Below are 16,504 nucleotides of genomic sequence, written 5' to 3'. Positions count from 1 at the left end.
CCCTTTACTGGGCTCTCCTGTCGATTTGGCCGAGCTCTTTAAAAAGAGGTCGGCTAGTCAGTCCTAAAGAGGTCGGTCGCTTTGTCGCCGATCATCCCTGGTCGATCAGCTCGACCCAGGGTATGAACAAATATGTACCCAATTCTCAGGATCTTCAATGAAAATTCTAAGCTCCCTTTTACCTCAACTAATGTCCCAAGTTTCCCCACACTTGAATGACACATACTCACTGGCCTAAACTAATCAAAGATCCAAATTAAGGACATTTATTATTTTTCGCTTTAAGGCTTATGATGTGCTACAATTAAGAATAAAAGGAATTAAATAGGCTCAAAATTGGCTGACAATGGTTGATGAAAGGTAGGCTATTTGGGTAAGTGAACTAAATGAAATGATGGCCTCAATCATATAAATGCATGTCTACATGGAATAATGGACATAAAGAATCAAACAAATCAAAGATCACAATCATAGAAAGAGAATAATCACACAAGAAGGAAAATAGTGGTTATAAGATGTAACCACACAATTAGGCTCAAATCTCACATGCTTGTGTTCTTAGCTCAAAAACCATGTTGCAGAATAAATCCTTCAAGCAAGATTGACACAAAAATTTTTCAAATTGGTAGGGTGCCCTAAAGATGATATCTTAGAAGATAAGTCATCACCCTAACCAAGTAGTTCTAACATGCAAAAAGTGTTCAAATACAAAACTAACCATGCAATTTATTCTAACTAACGAAAGAAAAATCAAAATCATGGGTGTTGAAAAGAAAAGGGTACTTATGGAAGTCGGTAACCGACCTCCCCACACTTAGAAGTTAGCACGTTCCTCCGTGCCAATGATGATACTTAAAGGGGAGTTCGGGTCGCCATTTCCACCATCCGTGCCTTGAGTGCTTGCTTCACTGTGGTCCAAAGCGGATGTGGAAATGTCCGGCTCTTCCATAGGCGGGTTGACACAACCCCAAAGCTTCTTCATGTAAGCAAATCGGCGTTTGTTTTACCGCTCATATCGATCGATCTTCTCATGGAGCTCCATAAGCAATTGATGGGTTGACTTTGGTGGTGCGGATGAAGTGGTAGGAATGGCAGAGGGGGGAGCTATGTCCAGGCTTGTGGTGTCCGTGGGAGGCTGAAGATACATCCCGCTTGGGACAATAGCACCCTTTGCCGGAATTATTGCTATCATGTCCTTAGCCTCATGGGGGACACCAGCAGTAGCAACCAAATCGGATACCAAGGCGAGAAATGGGAGATTACCCTTGGCATGGACCCGACCCATCGCTTGTTGGGATGAGGAGAGGGATGTTGACCGGCTTCTCCATGAGTATGCACCAGACAAGGAGGGCTAGGTCCACCGTGATGGAAGACTTGTGGGTGCTTCGAAGCATGTAGTGAGATAAGATCTGGACCCACGCTCGAGCCTCCACAGTAAGCGAGTGTGCGTCAATGCACTTGGGCCGGAGTCTGAGTCTCCCTTGGGTCCAAAATGTCTCTGGTTGGGCAATGACCGGAAGGATTGAGTCCCAATCAAACTGAACTTCATTCCGCTGCCGTAGGACCTCTTGGTAACCATCCATCTCCACTGGTACCGGTAAAACATTAAGCACCTGCTGAATAGTGATGAGCAGATAATTTATACGCTTTTTGGCATTATTTTTAGTATGTTTTTAGTAGGATTTAATTAGTTTTCATTATATTTTTATTAGTTTTTAATCAAAATTCACATTTTTAGACTTTACTATGAGTTTGTGTGTTTTTCTGTGATTTCAAGTATTTTCTGGCTGAAATTGAGGGACCTGAGCAAAAATCAGATTCAGAGGTTGAAGAAGGACTGCAGATGCTGTTGGATTCTGCCCTCTCTGCACTCAAAGTGAATTTTATGGAGCTACAAAACTCCAAATGGCGCGCTGCCAATCGCGTTGGAAAGTAGACATCCAGGGCTTTCCAGCAATATATAATAGTCCATACTTTGCCCGAGTTTAGATGACGTAAACTGGTGTTGAACGCCAGTTCCATGTTGCAGTCTGGCGTTCAGCGCCAGAAACAAGTTGCAAAGTGGAGTTCAACGCCAGAAACACGTTACAAACTGGCGTTCAACTTCAAGAATGACCTCTCCACGTGTAAACTTCAAGCTCAGCCCAAGCATACACCAAGTGGGCCCCGGAAGTGGATTTCTGCATCATTTATTCATTTCTGTAAACCCTAGTAACTAGTTTAGTATAAATAAGACTTTTTACTATCTTCGAATCATCTTTGATTAGTTTTATGCTATCTTAGAATTTTGTGAGGGCTGGCCATTTGGCCATGCCTGAACCTTTCACTTATGTATTTTTCAACGGTAGAGTTTCTACACACCATAGATTAAGGTGTGGAGCTCTGCTGTTCCTCAAAGATTAATGCAAAGTACTACTGTTTTTCTATTCAATTCAACTTATTCCGCTTCTAAGATATTCATTCGTACTTCAATATGATGGATGTGATGATCGTGACAGTCATCATCATTCGCAACTTATGAACGCGTGCCTGACAATCACTTTCGTTCTACCTTAGATTGAATGGATATCTCTTGGATATCTAATACAGGGGACCGAGTCCGAGTTATTAGTGTCTTCGTGGTATAAGTTAGAAACCATGGATGGCCATTCCTGAGATCCGGAAAGTCTAAATCTTGTCTGTGGTATTCCGAGTAGGATCTGGGAAGGGATGGCTGTGACGAGCTTAAAACTCGCGAGTGCTGGGCGTAATGATAGACGCAAAAGGATCAATGGATCCTATTCCAGTATGATCGAGAACCGACAGATGAATAGCTGTGCCGTGACAGAGCATCTTGGACCATTTTCACTGAGAGGACGGGAAGTAGCCATTGACAACGGTGATGCCCAACATACAGCTTGCCATGGAAAGGAGTAGGATTGATTGGATGAAGACAGCAGGAAAGCAGAGATCAGAGGAACGAAAGCATCTCTATACACTTATCTGAAATTCTCACCAATGAATTACATAAGTACCACTATCCTATTTTATATTTTATTAAATTTTCATCCACTATAATTTCTTAATACAATTTAATCCGCCTGACTGAGATTTACAAGGTGACCATAGCTTGCTTCAAGCCGTCAATCTCCGTGGGATCGACCCTTACTCACGTAAGGTTTATTACTTGGACGACCCAGTGCACTTGCTGGTTAGTTGTACGAAGTTGTGAAATAGATATAAGATCATGAACGTGCGTATTGAGTTTTTAGCGCCGTTACCAAGGAATGGAATGATCACGATTTCACACACCAAGTTTTTGGCGCCGTTGCCGGGGATTGTTCGAGTTTGGACAACTAACGGTTCATCTTGTTGCTCAGATTAGGTAACTTTATTTTAATTTTAACCTTTTTATTTTTATTTCTTAATTCTCAAAAAATACAAAAAAAAAATTCTTCAAAAATCTTTCAAAAAAAATTTTTCCCTTTGTTTTCGAAAATTATTTTAAAATTTTTAAGAATGAATTCTAAAGTTTCAAAATGGTATGTTGAAGTTTGGCTGGCCATCAAGCTTTAGACTAACCTGGTATGATTCGTGGAATCTTGATTGAGGACTTTGAATTCATTGCTTCCTTTTCCCTATAGGTTTTCAAAAAAATAAAAATATATAAAAATCCAAAAAAATTAATAAAATCATAAAATCAAAAATATTTTTTGTTTCTTGTTTGAGTCTAGAGTCAATTTTTAAGTTTGGTGTCAATTGCATTTTTTCTAAAAACTTATGCATTTTTCAAAAATTCATGCATTCATAGTGTTCTTCATGATCTTCAAGTTGTTCTCGGTAAGTCTTCTTGTTTGATCTTCATATTTTCTTATTTTGTGTCTTTTCTTGTTTTTCATATGCATTTTTTAACTTGTTAGTGTCTAATTATTGAAAATTTCTAAGTTCGGTGTCTTGCATGTTTTTCTTTTCTTAAAAATTTTCAAAAAAAAAAGTTCTTGATGTTCATCTTGACATTCAAAGTGTTCTTGGTGTTCATCTTGACATTCATAGTGTTCTTGCATGCATCACATGTTTTAATCCAAAATTTTCATGCATTGAGTCAATTTTGTGTTTTTCTCTTTCTTCATTAAAAATTCAAAAATATCTTACCCTTTTTCTTCTCATCAAATTCGAAAATTTGAGTTGACTTTTTCAAAAAAATTTTAAAATCAAGTTGTTTCTTATGAGTCAAATCAAATTTTCAATTTAAAAATTCTATCTTTTGCAAATCTTTTTCAAAAATCAAATCTTTTTCAAAATTTCTTTCTAATATTTTCGAAAATTTTTCAAATTAATTTTTAAAAATCTTTTTCTTAATTTTAGTTCATGATTTTCGAATTAGTTACTAACATTTAATGTGATTGATTCAAAAATATTAAGTTGTTACTTACCTAGTAAGAAAGGTTCAATCTTTAAACTCTAGAATCATATCTTTTTAGTTTTTTGTTAGTCAAGTAATCAACTTTAGTTTTCAAAATCAAATCTTTTTAAATTTCTTTTTCAAATCTTTTTCAAAATAAGTTTCAATCAATCATATCTTTTTGTTTCAATTATATCCTTTTTTTATTTCAATCACATCTTTTTCAAAATCTTTTCTAACTTCTTTCCTAACCTCTTATCTTTTTAAAAATTGATTTTCAAATCTTTTTCAATCAATCTTATCTTTTTGTTTCAATCATATCTTTTTCAAAACCACCTAACTAATTCAATCTCTCTTAAATTTTCGAAAATACCTCCCTCTTTTTCAAAATTTCATTTTGATTAACTAATTATTTTAAATTAAATTTAATTTCAATTTCTAATTTTCGAATTCTAAGTTTAATTTTAAAATTTTTTTATTTCTATTTTCGAAATTTAACTTTAACTTTAAATTTTTATTTTTCGAATTCTCTCACCTCTCATCTCTTTCTATTTATTTATTCATCTACTAACACTTCTCTTTCACCCAAAAATTTGAACACCACCTCCCTCTCTGTGTTCGAGTTTTTTTCTCTTCTCTTCTTTACATTACATTCTTTTACTCACACAAAGGAATCTCTATACTGTGACATAGAGGATTCCATATTTTCTTTGTTATTCCCTTCTTTGTCATATGAACAGTGGCAAGGACAAGAACATTCTTGTTGAAGCAGATCCTGAACCTGAAAGGACTCTAAAAAGAAAACTAAGAGAAGCTAAAATACAACAATCCAGAGACAACCTTACAGGAATTTTCGAACAGGAAGAGGAGATGGCAGCCGAAAATAATAATAATGCAAGGAGGATGCTTGGTGACTTTACTACACCTAATTCCAATTTACATGGAAGAAACATCTCTATCCCTGCCATTGGAGCAAACAACTTTGAGCTGAAACCTCAATTAGTTTCTCTGATGCAGCAGAACTGCAAGTTTCATGGACTTCCATCTGAAGATCCTTTTCAGTTCTTAACTGAATTCTTGCAGATTTGTGATACTGTTAAGACCAATGGGGTTGATCCTGAGGTCTACAGGCTTATGCTTTTCCCGTTTGCTGTAAGAGACAGAGCTAGAGTGTGGTTGGACTCTCAACCCAAAGATAGCCTGAACTCTTGGGATAAGCTGGTCACGGTTTTCTTAGCCAAGTTCTTTCCTCCTCAAAAGCTGAGTAAGCTTACAGTGGATGTTCAAACCTTCAGACAGAAAGAAGGTGAATCCTTCTATGAAGCTTGGGAGAGATGTAAGCAACTGACCAAAAAAGTGTCCTTCTGACATGCTTTCAGAATGGACCATCCTGGATATATTCTATGATGGTCTGTCTGAATTAGATAAGATGTCATTGGATACTTCTGCAGGTGGATCCATTCACCTAAAGAAAATGCCTGCAGAAGCTCAAGAACTCATTGACATGGTTGCTAATAACCAGTTCATGTACACTTCTGAGAGGAATCCTGTGAGTAATGGGACGCCTCAGAAGAAGGGAGTTCTTGAAATTGATACTCTGAATGCCATATTGGCTCAAAATAAAATATTGACTCAGCAAGTCAATATGATTTCTCAGAGTCTGAATGGAATGCAAGCTGCATCCAACAGTACTCAAGAGGCATCTTCTGAGTAAGAAGCTTATGATCCTGAGAACCCTGCAATAGCAGAGGTGAATTACATGGGTGAGGCTATGGAAACACCTATAATCCCTCATGGAGAAATCACCCAAATCTCTCATGGAAGGATCAACAAAAGCCTCAACAAGGCTTTAATAATGGTGGAAGAAATAGGTTTAGCAATAGCAAGCCTTTTCCATCATCCACTCAGCAAAAGACAGAGAGTTCTGAGCAGAATCCATCTAGCTTGGCAAATATAGTTTCTGATCTATCTAAGTCCACTCTAAGTTTCATGAATGAAACAAGGTCTTCCATTAGAAATTTGGAAGCACAAGTGGGCCAGCTGAGTAAAGGAATCACTGAAACCCCTCCTAATACTCTCCCAAGCAATACAGAAGAAAACCCAAAAGGAGAGTGCAAGGCCATTGATTACCATGGCCGAACCTGTAAGGGAGGGAGAGGACGTGAATCCCAGTGAGGAAGACCTCCTGGGACGTTCAGTGATCAACAAGGAGTTTTCCTCTGAGGAACCAAAGGAATCTGAGGCTCATCTAGAGACCATAGAGATTCCATTGAACCTCCTTATGCCCTTCATGAGCTCTGATGAGTATTCTTCTTCCGAAGAGAATGAGGATGTTACTGAAGAGCAAGTTGCCAAGTACCTTGGTGCTATCATGAAGCTGAATGCCAAATTATTTGGTAATGAGACTTGGGAAGATGAACCTCCCTTGTTCACCAATGAACTAAGTGATCTAGATCAACTGACATTGCCTCAGAAGAAACAGGATCCTGGAAAGTTCTTAATACCTTGTACCATAGGCACCATGAACTTTGAGAAGGCTCTATGTGACCTTGGGTCAGGGATAAACCTCATGCCCCTCTCTGTAATGGAGAAACTGGGAATCTTTGAGGTACAAGCTGCCAGAATCTCATTAAAGATGGCAGACAACTCAAGAAAACTGGCTTATGGACAAGTAGAAGACGTGCTAGTAAAGGTTGAAGGCCTTTACATCCCTGCTGATTTCATAATCCTAGACACTGGGAAGGAAGAGGATGAATCTATCATCCTTGGAAGACCCTTCCTAGCCACAGCAAGAGCTGTGATTGATGTGGACAGAGGAGAATTGATCCTTCAACTGAATGAGGATAACCTTTTGTTTAAAACTCAAGGATCTCCTTCTGTACCCATGGAGAGGAAGCATGAAAAGCTTCTCTCAGTACAGAGTCAAACAAAGCCCCCACAATCAAACTCTAAGTTTGGTGTTGGGAGTCTATAAAATTGACCTGATCACCTGTGTGGCTCCATGAGAGCCCACTGTCAAGCTATTGACATTAAAGAAGCGCTTGTTGGGAGGCAACCCAATGTTATTTAATCATTTTTATTTTATTTTCTCTTTGTTATTTCATGTTTTATTAGGTTGATGATCATGTGGAGTCACAAAAACTATTGAAAAATCAAAAATAGAATGAAAAAAACAGCATTGAAAACAGAACACCCTGGAGAAAGGGCTTACTGGCGTTTAAACGCCAGTAAGGAGCATCTGGTTGGCATTTAACGCCAGAACAGAGCATGAAACTGGCGTTAAATGCCAAAAACAAGCAGCATTCTGGCGTTTAAACACCAGGAATGCACCCCAAAGGAAAACTGGCGTTCAACGCCAGAAACATGCACCATACTGGCGTTCAACGCCAGAAACATGCTGCAGACTGGCGTTGAACACCCAAAACAAGCATGGAAGTGGCGTTTAACGCCAGAAACATGCTGCAGTCTGGCGTTAAATGCCAGGATTGCATATATAGGGCGTTTTACACACCTCAAAGGTGAAGGGATGAGAAATCCTCAAACACCTCAGGATCTGTGGATCCCACAGGATTCCCTCAGGATCTATGGACCCCACAGGATTCCCACTTACATTTCTTCTCTCCTCTTCACACCTTTTCATATCACTCTTCCCCAAATACCCCTCACCAATCAACTCAATCACTCTTTCCCATCACCTCTTCACCACTCACATCCATCCTCTCTTCCCCAAAAACCCCACCTACCTTTAAATTCAAAATAATCTCCCTCCCAAACCCAACCCTAAATAGCCAAACCCTAACCCCTCCCCACTCCTATATAAACCTCTCATTCCTTCTTTATTTTTACACAACACAACCCTCTCTTCTTCCACTTGGCCGAAACCACTTCTCCCTCCATCTCCTCTATTCTCTTCTTCTACTACTTCTTTCTCTTTTCTTTTGCTCGAGGACGAGCAACCATTTTAAGTTTGGTGTGGTAAAAGCATTGCTTTTTGTTTTTCCATAACTATTTATGGCACCTAAGGCCAGAGAAACCTCTAGAAAGAGGAAAGGGAAGGAAATTGCTTCCACCTCTGAGTCATGAGAGATGGAGAGATTCATCTCTAAGGTTCATCAAGACCACTTCTATGAAGTTGTGGCCAAGAAGAAAGTGATCCCTGAGGTTCCTTTCAAACTCAAAAATAATGAGTATTCGGAGATCCGACTTGAAATCCAAAGAAGAGGTTGGGAAGTTCTAACCAACCCCATTCAACAAGTCGGGATCTTAATGGTTCAAGAGTTCTATGCAAACGCATGGGTTACTAGGAACCATGATCAAAGTGTAAACCCGAACCTAAAGAATTGGCTCACCATGGTTCGGGGAAAATACTTAGATTTCAATCCGGAGAATGTGAGGCTGGCGTTCAACTTGCCAATGATGGAAGAGAACGCACGCCCCTACACTAAAAGAGTCAACTTTGATCAAAAGTTGGACCAAGTCCTCATGGACATATGTGTGGAAGGAGCTCAATGGAAAATTGACTCAAAAGGCAAACCGGTTCAACTAAGAAGGCTTGACCTCAAACCAATAGCTAGAGGATGGTTGGAGTTCATTCAACGCTCAATCATTCCTACTAGCAACTGGTCTGAAGTTACTGTAGACCGGGCCATCATGATCCATAGTATCATGATTGGGGAGGAAGTGAAAGTTCATGAGATCATACCTCAAGAACTCTACAAGGTGGCTGACAAGTCCTCCAATTTGGCAAGGTTAGCCTTCCCTCACCTCATTTGTCACCTCTGCAATTCGGCTGGAATTGACATAGAGGGAGACATCCTCATTGAAGAGGATAAGCCCATCACTAAGAAAAAGATGGAGCAAACAAGAGAGCATGGACCTCAACATGAGCATGAGGAAATTCCTCACCATGAAATCCTTGAGATGCCTCAAGGGATGCACTTTCCTCCACAAAACTATTGGGAACAAATCAATACTTCCCTAGGTGAATTAAGTTCCAACATGGGACAATTAAGGGTGGAACATCAAGAACACTCCATCATCCTCCATGAAATTAGAGAAGATCAAAGAGCTATGAGGGAGGAACAACAAAGACAAGGAAGAGACATAGAGGAGCTCAAAAGCACCATTGGTTCTTCAAGAAGAGGAAGATGCCACCCTCACTAAGGTGGACTCATTCCTTAATCTCCTTGTCTATTTATTTTACTGTTTTTCGTTTATTATGCTTTATGTTTGTGTCTTCATGATCATTAGTATTTAAATGTTTATGCCTTAAAGTTATGAATGTCCTATGAATCCATCACCTCTCTTGAATGAAAAATATTTTAATTACAAAAGAACAAGAAGTACATGATTTCGAATTCATCCTTGAAACTAGTTTAATTATTTTGATATGGTGACAATACTTTTTGTTTTCTGAATGAATGCTTGAACAATGCATATGTCTTTTGAAGTTGTTGTTTAAGAATGTTAAATATGTTGGCTCTTGAAAGAATGATGAACAGGAGAAATGTTATTTGATAATCTGAAAAATCATAAAAATGATTCTTGAAGCAAGAAAAAGCAGTGAATACAAAAGCTTGCAGAAAAAATATAGCAAAAAAAAAAAGCAAGCAGAAAAAGCCAAAAGCTCTTAAAACCAAGAGGCAAGAGCAAAAAGCCAGTAACCCTTAAAACCAAAAGGCAAGGGTAATAAAAAGGATCCAAGGCTTTGAGCATCAGTGGATAGGAGGGCCTAAAGGAATAAAATCCTGGCCTAAGCGGCTAAACCAAGTTGTCCCTAACCATGTGCTTGTGGCGTGAAGGTGTCAAGTGAAAACTTGAGACTGAGCGGTTAAAGTCAAGGTCTAAAGCAAAAGAAGAGTGTGCTTAAGAACCCTGGACACCTCTAATTGGGGAATTTATCAAAGCTGAGTCACAATCTGAAAAGGTTCACCCAGTTATGTGTCTGTGGCATTTATGTATCCGGTGGTAATACTGGAAAACAAAGTGCTTAGGGCCACGGCCAAGACTCATAAAGTAGTTGTGTTCAAGAATCAACATACTGAACTAGGAGAATCAATAACACTATCTAAATTCTAAGTTCCTATAGATGCCAATCATTCTGAACTTCAATGGATAAAGCGAGATGCCAAAACTATTCAAGAGGCAAAAAGCTACAAGTCCCGCTCATCTGATTGGAGCTAAGTTTCATTGATATTTTGAAATTTATAGTATATTCTCTTCTTTTTATCCTATTTGATTTTCAGTTGCTTGGGGACAAGCAACAATTTAAGTTTGGTGTTGTGATGAGCGGATAATTTATACGCTTTTTGGTATTTTTAGTATGTTTTTAGTAGGATTTAATTAGTTTTCATTATATTTTTATTAGTTTTTAATCAAAATTCACATTTCTGGACTTTACTAAGAGTTTTTGTGTTTTTCTATGATTTCAGGTATTTTCTGGCTGAAATTGAGGGACCTGAGCAAAAATCAGATTCAGAGGTTGAAGAAGGACTGCAGATGCTGTTGGATTTTGACCTCCCTGCACTCAAAGTGGATTCTCTGGAGCTACAGAACTCCAAATAGTGTGCTTCCAATTGCGTTGGAAAGTAGACATCCAGGGATTTCCAGAAATATATAATAGTCCATACTTTGCCCGAGTTTAGATAACTCAAACTGGCATTGAACGCCAGTTCCATGTTGCAGTCTGGCGTTCAGCGCCAGAAACAAGTTGCAAAGTGGAGTTCAACGCCAGAAACACGTTACAAACTGGTGTTCAACTCCAAGAATGACCTCTCCATGTGTAAACTTTAAGCTCAGCCCAAGCACACACCAAGTGGGCCCCGGAAGTGGATTTTTGCATCATTTACTCATTTCTGTAAACCCTAGTAACTAATTTAGTATAAATAGGACTTTTTACTATCTTCGGATCATCTTTGATTAGTTTTATGCTATCTTAGACTTCTGTGAGGGCTGGCCATTCGGCCATGCCTGAACCTTTCACTTATGTATTTTTCAACGGTAGAGTTTCTACACACCATAGATTAAGGTGTGGAGCTCTGCTGTTCCTCAAAGATTAATGCAAAGTACTACTGTTTTTCTATTCAATTCAACTTATTTCACTTCTAAGATATTCATTCGTACTTCAATATGATGGATGTGATGATCGTGACAGTCATCATCATTCGCAACTTATGAATGCGTTCCTGACAACCACTTCCGTTCTACCTTAGATTGAATGGATATCTCTTGGATATCTAATACAGAGGACCGAGTCCGAGTTATTAGTGTCTTCGTGGTATAAGTTAGAACCCATGGATGGCCATTCCTGAGATCCGGAAAGTCTAAACCTTGTCTGTGGTATTTCGAGTAGGATCTGGGAAGGGATGGCTGTGACGAGCTTAAAACTCGCAAGTGCTGGGCGTAGTGACAGACGCAAAAGGATCAATGGATCCTATTCCAGTATGATCGAGAACCGACAGATGAATAGCCGTGCCGTGACAGAGCATCTTGGACCATTTTCACTGAGAGGACGGGAAGTAGCCATTGACAACGGTGATGCCCAACATACAGCTTGCCATGGAAAGGAGTAGGATTTATTGGATGAAGACAGCAGGAAAGCAGAGATCAGAGGAACAAAAGCATCTCTATACGATTATCTGAAATTCTCACCAATGAATTACATAAGTACCACTATCCTATTTTATATTTTATTTAATTTTCATTCACTATAATTTCTTAATACAATTTAATCCGCCTGACTGAGATTTACAAGGTGACCATAGCTTGCTTCAAGCCGACAATCTCCATGGGATCGACCCTTACTCACGTAAGGTTTATTACTTGGACGACCCAGTGCACTTGCTGGTTAGTTGTACGAAGTTGTGAAACAGATATAAGATCATGAATGTGCGTATTGAGTTTTTAGCGCCGTTACCAAGGAATGGAATGATCACGATTTTGCACACCAAATAGCTTCCTCCGAAACCGGGACTTGCTTCCGGCGCACATAAACTGACTGAAGAGAAGGGGAGTGGTAATTGGAGTAGAACTCCACCACCCAAGAAAGGTTGGCCTCTTGCGGTTTCCGAATTAGAAATTCTCATTGCCGCCGCTCAATGCGGGGCATCACTTACTGAACAATGTGGTCCGGAGGGGGTGAGTAGATGCTCAGAATGATAATCCTCTCAACCATAGCGGGGAACATGAGCTCACAGAAGCAGTTGGAAAACTGTGTGGGGTCTCTTGCAGGATTGTCCTTCTCTTGTTCATCAATATGAACGATTGTCTTCGCCTTCTTGGAGAGGGGCTTAGCCCCTAGTGTAGGGTGCACCTTGGCGGTTGATCTTTGGGGTGCCCTTTTTGTGGCCGGCTTTTTTGACTCCTTCTCCTTGCCTTTTCTGGTAGCCATCTTGAAAAAGGAAAGAAAAGAGGAAACATGAAACCCAAAGAAACAACACGTGGAGAATAACATGCAAGTGAAAAGTAAAGCCCAAAGAAAGGAAAAAATGTCTTGAGGACATGATAGCTGCAACATGTGACAAGACAACAATATAATCATAGGACATATCACTAGCATGAGATGCAAGAGTATGAGAAGCATACAAGTATAAGGCATGAGAATAATAAACCCAAGCATCAAGAATCATACAAGGTAGCACATGTAAGAAAGATAATGAGCACAAGAAAGTCATGCACCTAGTCGAACTCCAAGACAATGAAGCATGGAATGGGATAAGTTGGAGTTAGAGAGGGTGGACTCACAAATTTGCAATATGCTATAAGGAAGCAAGTCAAGGGTAATGAGCATAAGAAAAGTAAACGTGAAGCATAGTAGGCTCAATGCACATAAAGGAAAGGCAAGTGTATGAAAAAGAAGCACCAAGTTGAGAGTATAAGGTCAAATTGAACCAAAATAATATAGGTGCCTTTCAACAAACAATGAGCAAGTAGAAAAAATTCAAAATATGTAAAACCCCAAATGGAATACCAGTAAACAAAATGACACCACATAGTCACAAAAGAATCAAGAGATATCAAAATGACCCATCAAAGTAAGAAAGAACTCAAAGTTCAACACCCATGGAAAATATAAATGAAAGAAAGCAAACAAGCAAGAACCAATTAATAAAAATGCAACTAAGAAGAATTGAAATATTGAAAATAAATGCAACTAATAAGAGAAAAATGTAGAAAAAGAGACAAAAAGGAAGGAGGAGTAGGAGTAAAACCTTAAGAAGAAGAAGGAAGCAAGGTGGAGTGTAGGTGGAAAATAGGAGAGGAGAGGGAAAGGAAAGAGAAGAGAGAGAAAATGTGGGACCGCCGGAGGTGGTGGTCGCCGGTGGTTGTGGGTGGAGACAAGGTGGTGGAAGATGGGGGAAGAAAGAAAGAAGTAATAGAAGAAGAAAGTGAAGAAAACAAATCAAAACTAGGTGCGCTGTACTTCAGGTGCGTCAGGGGTACGACGCGTGCACGCGCCCCACGCGTACGCGTGGATGGATGGAAAAGAGAAGTAACGCATAGGCGTCCCTCACGCACACGCGTGGGAAGCAAAAGAGAGAGAGGACGCGTACGCGTCAGGTGACGCGCACGCGTCGACAGAGTTGTGCCTCGGGCACAAAGTAGGCATGAAGTAGGCGCAACTCTCTGGATTTAGTACTAGGAGTTGGCTGCAACACAAGCGACGCGTATGCGTTCTTCACGCACACGCGTGGATGGTGGGTATGGTGACTGACGCGTAAGCATCACCCATGCTTACACGTGGGTCGCAGTTGTGCCGCTGGCACAAAATAGGCACAAAGTAGGCGCAACTCTCTGATTTTTATACCAGAGATTCCAAAATTCGCAATGGACGCTTACGCGTGGGTGTGCGAAGTGACAAGGGACGCGTAAGTGTCACCCACGCTTACACGTGGGTCGCAGTTGTGCCGCTGGCACAAAACGGGCACAAAGTAGGCACAACTCTTTGATTTTAGTACTAGGAGTTGTAAAAACGTGTCGACGCGTACGCGTATAGCACGCTTGCGCGTGGATAGACTTTTTTTTAACATACACATGAGGAGGGGCAATTATAGCACAAATTGGTAGTAATGCATGCTAAAAGGTTCAAAAACACCCAAAACTTCATGTAACACTCAACTTTAAGCATTTCTTCAACATCTCAATTCAATCAAACCACTATCAATGAACTCCTCATGAGCAATTTCAACAAAAAATCAAACAAAACAAGCATACTTGAACAAACTCACAAAATCAAGCAATCACCAAATTCACAGAGACTCAAAAAGCTATATTGAAGAAACTAGGTACAGAGGAAGATCATACCATGGTGGGGTGTCTCCCACCTAGCACTTTTCTTTAATGTCCTTAAGTTAGACGGTCATGAGTTCAAATCTCTTTGCCTTTGGGTGCATCCTCAAGAAGGATCACCTCGACCTCTTTGTTGCTTTTCATCTTCTCTCCATGGTAAAGCTTCAGACGATGATCATTAATCTTGAGAATTGTGGGGCTTGAAGGGTGACTCAAATGGAAGACACCATATGGCTCAGCTTTCTCCACCCTATAAGGTCCTTCCCACCTTGATCTTAACTTGCCTGGCATCAACTTCAATCTTGAGTTATAGAGGAGGACTAGGTCCCCAGCTCTAAACTCTCTCCTTTTGATGTTTCTATCATGCACCGCTTTCATCCTCTCTTTGTAGAGCCTTGAATTCTCATAGGCTTCCAACCAAAGACACTCAAGCTCCACCAACTGTAACTTCCTTTCGATTCCGGCCCCCCAAAACCTGAGTTGCATTCTTTTATGGCCCAATAGGCCTTATGCTCTATCTCCATCGGAAGATGGCAAGCCTTCCCATAGACCAACCGGAACGGGCTCATACCAATCGGTGTCTTATAAGCCGTCCAGTAGGCCCAAAGCGCATCTCCGAGCTTAGAACTCCAATCCCTCCTATGAAACTTCACAATCTTTTCCAATATGCACTTGATTTCCCGGTTGGAGACTTCGGCTTGGCCATTCGTTTGGGGGTGGTATGTCGTGGCCACCTTGTGAATGATACCATACTTCTTCATCAACCCTGTCATCCTCTTATTGCAAAAATGAGAGCCTTGATCACTCACGATTGCTCATGGTGATCCAAAGTGACAAATAATGTTATTGCGAACAAAATAAAGAACCACATTAGCATCATCAGTTCGGGTGGGAATCGCCTCCACCCACTTGGAAACATAGTCAACAGCTAGCAGAATATATATGAAACCATTAGAGTTTGGAAAAGGCCCCATGAAGTCAATACCCCAAACATAAAACATTTCGCAAAATAACATAATTTGTTGGGGTATCTCATTCTTCTTGGAAATATTTCCAAACCTAAGGCATTGTGGACAAGAGCTACAAAAGAGAGATGCATCCTTGAAGAGTGTAGACCACCAAAATCTGCAGTCCAAGACCTTTCTAGCCGTTCTTTGAGGCCCAAAGTGGCCACCACCCTTGGAAGAGTGACAAGCCTCCAAGATAGGCTGAAATTCAGATTGGGGAATACACCTTCTAATTACTTGATCGGCACTGGTGCGAAATTTATAACCACAGACTAACCGGCAAGTGCACCGGGTCGTACCAAGTAATACCTTACATGAGTAAGGGTCGATCCCACGAGGATTGATGGATTAAGCAAAAATAGTGTTTGATAGGATTAGTTAGACAAACAGAAAATAGTATTTGGAAGTTCAAAAGCATTTAAAAAATAAATAAGAGTTTGAAGACAGGCAGGTGAATATGTGAGGAATAAAAATATGAAGAAACAGTTAAGGTTTTAGAGTTATCTATTTTCCGGATTGACTTTTCTTATTATTTTATTTTAATCATGTAAGATCTAATTTATGGCAACTATATGTGACTAGACCCTAATTCCTTAGACCTTTCTAGTATCCTCTAAAATTCATTAACAGCCAATTCCTTGGTCAATTAGTTCCAATTAGGGGGTGAAGTTCAATTCTAGTTATATACCACAGAAATCCTAATTAACCAAACATAAAAGGATTATATGTCACGTATCCTATTAAATCCAGATAAATTAGAAATTTAGGAGAATATGTTTTCAAGCTGTTGTTCAAGTAAAGAGCTTTTCCAAGTTATACAAGAATGCAT

This window comes from Arachis hypogaea, chromosome 12 (genome assembly GCF_003086295.3).
Source record: "Arachis hypogaea cultivar Tifrunner chromosome 12, arahy.Tifrunner.gnm2.J5K5, whole genome shotgun sequence".
Classification (NCBI taxonomy): domain Eukaryota; kingdom Viridiplantae; phylum Streptophyta; class Magnoliopsida; order Fabales; family Fabaceae; genus Arachis; species Arachis hypogaea.
Note: the sequence above shows the minus strand (reverse complement) of the source record.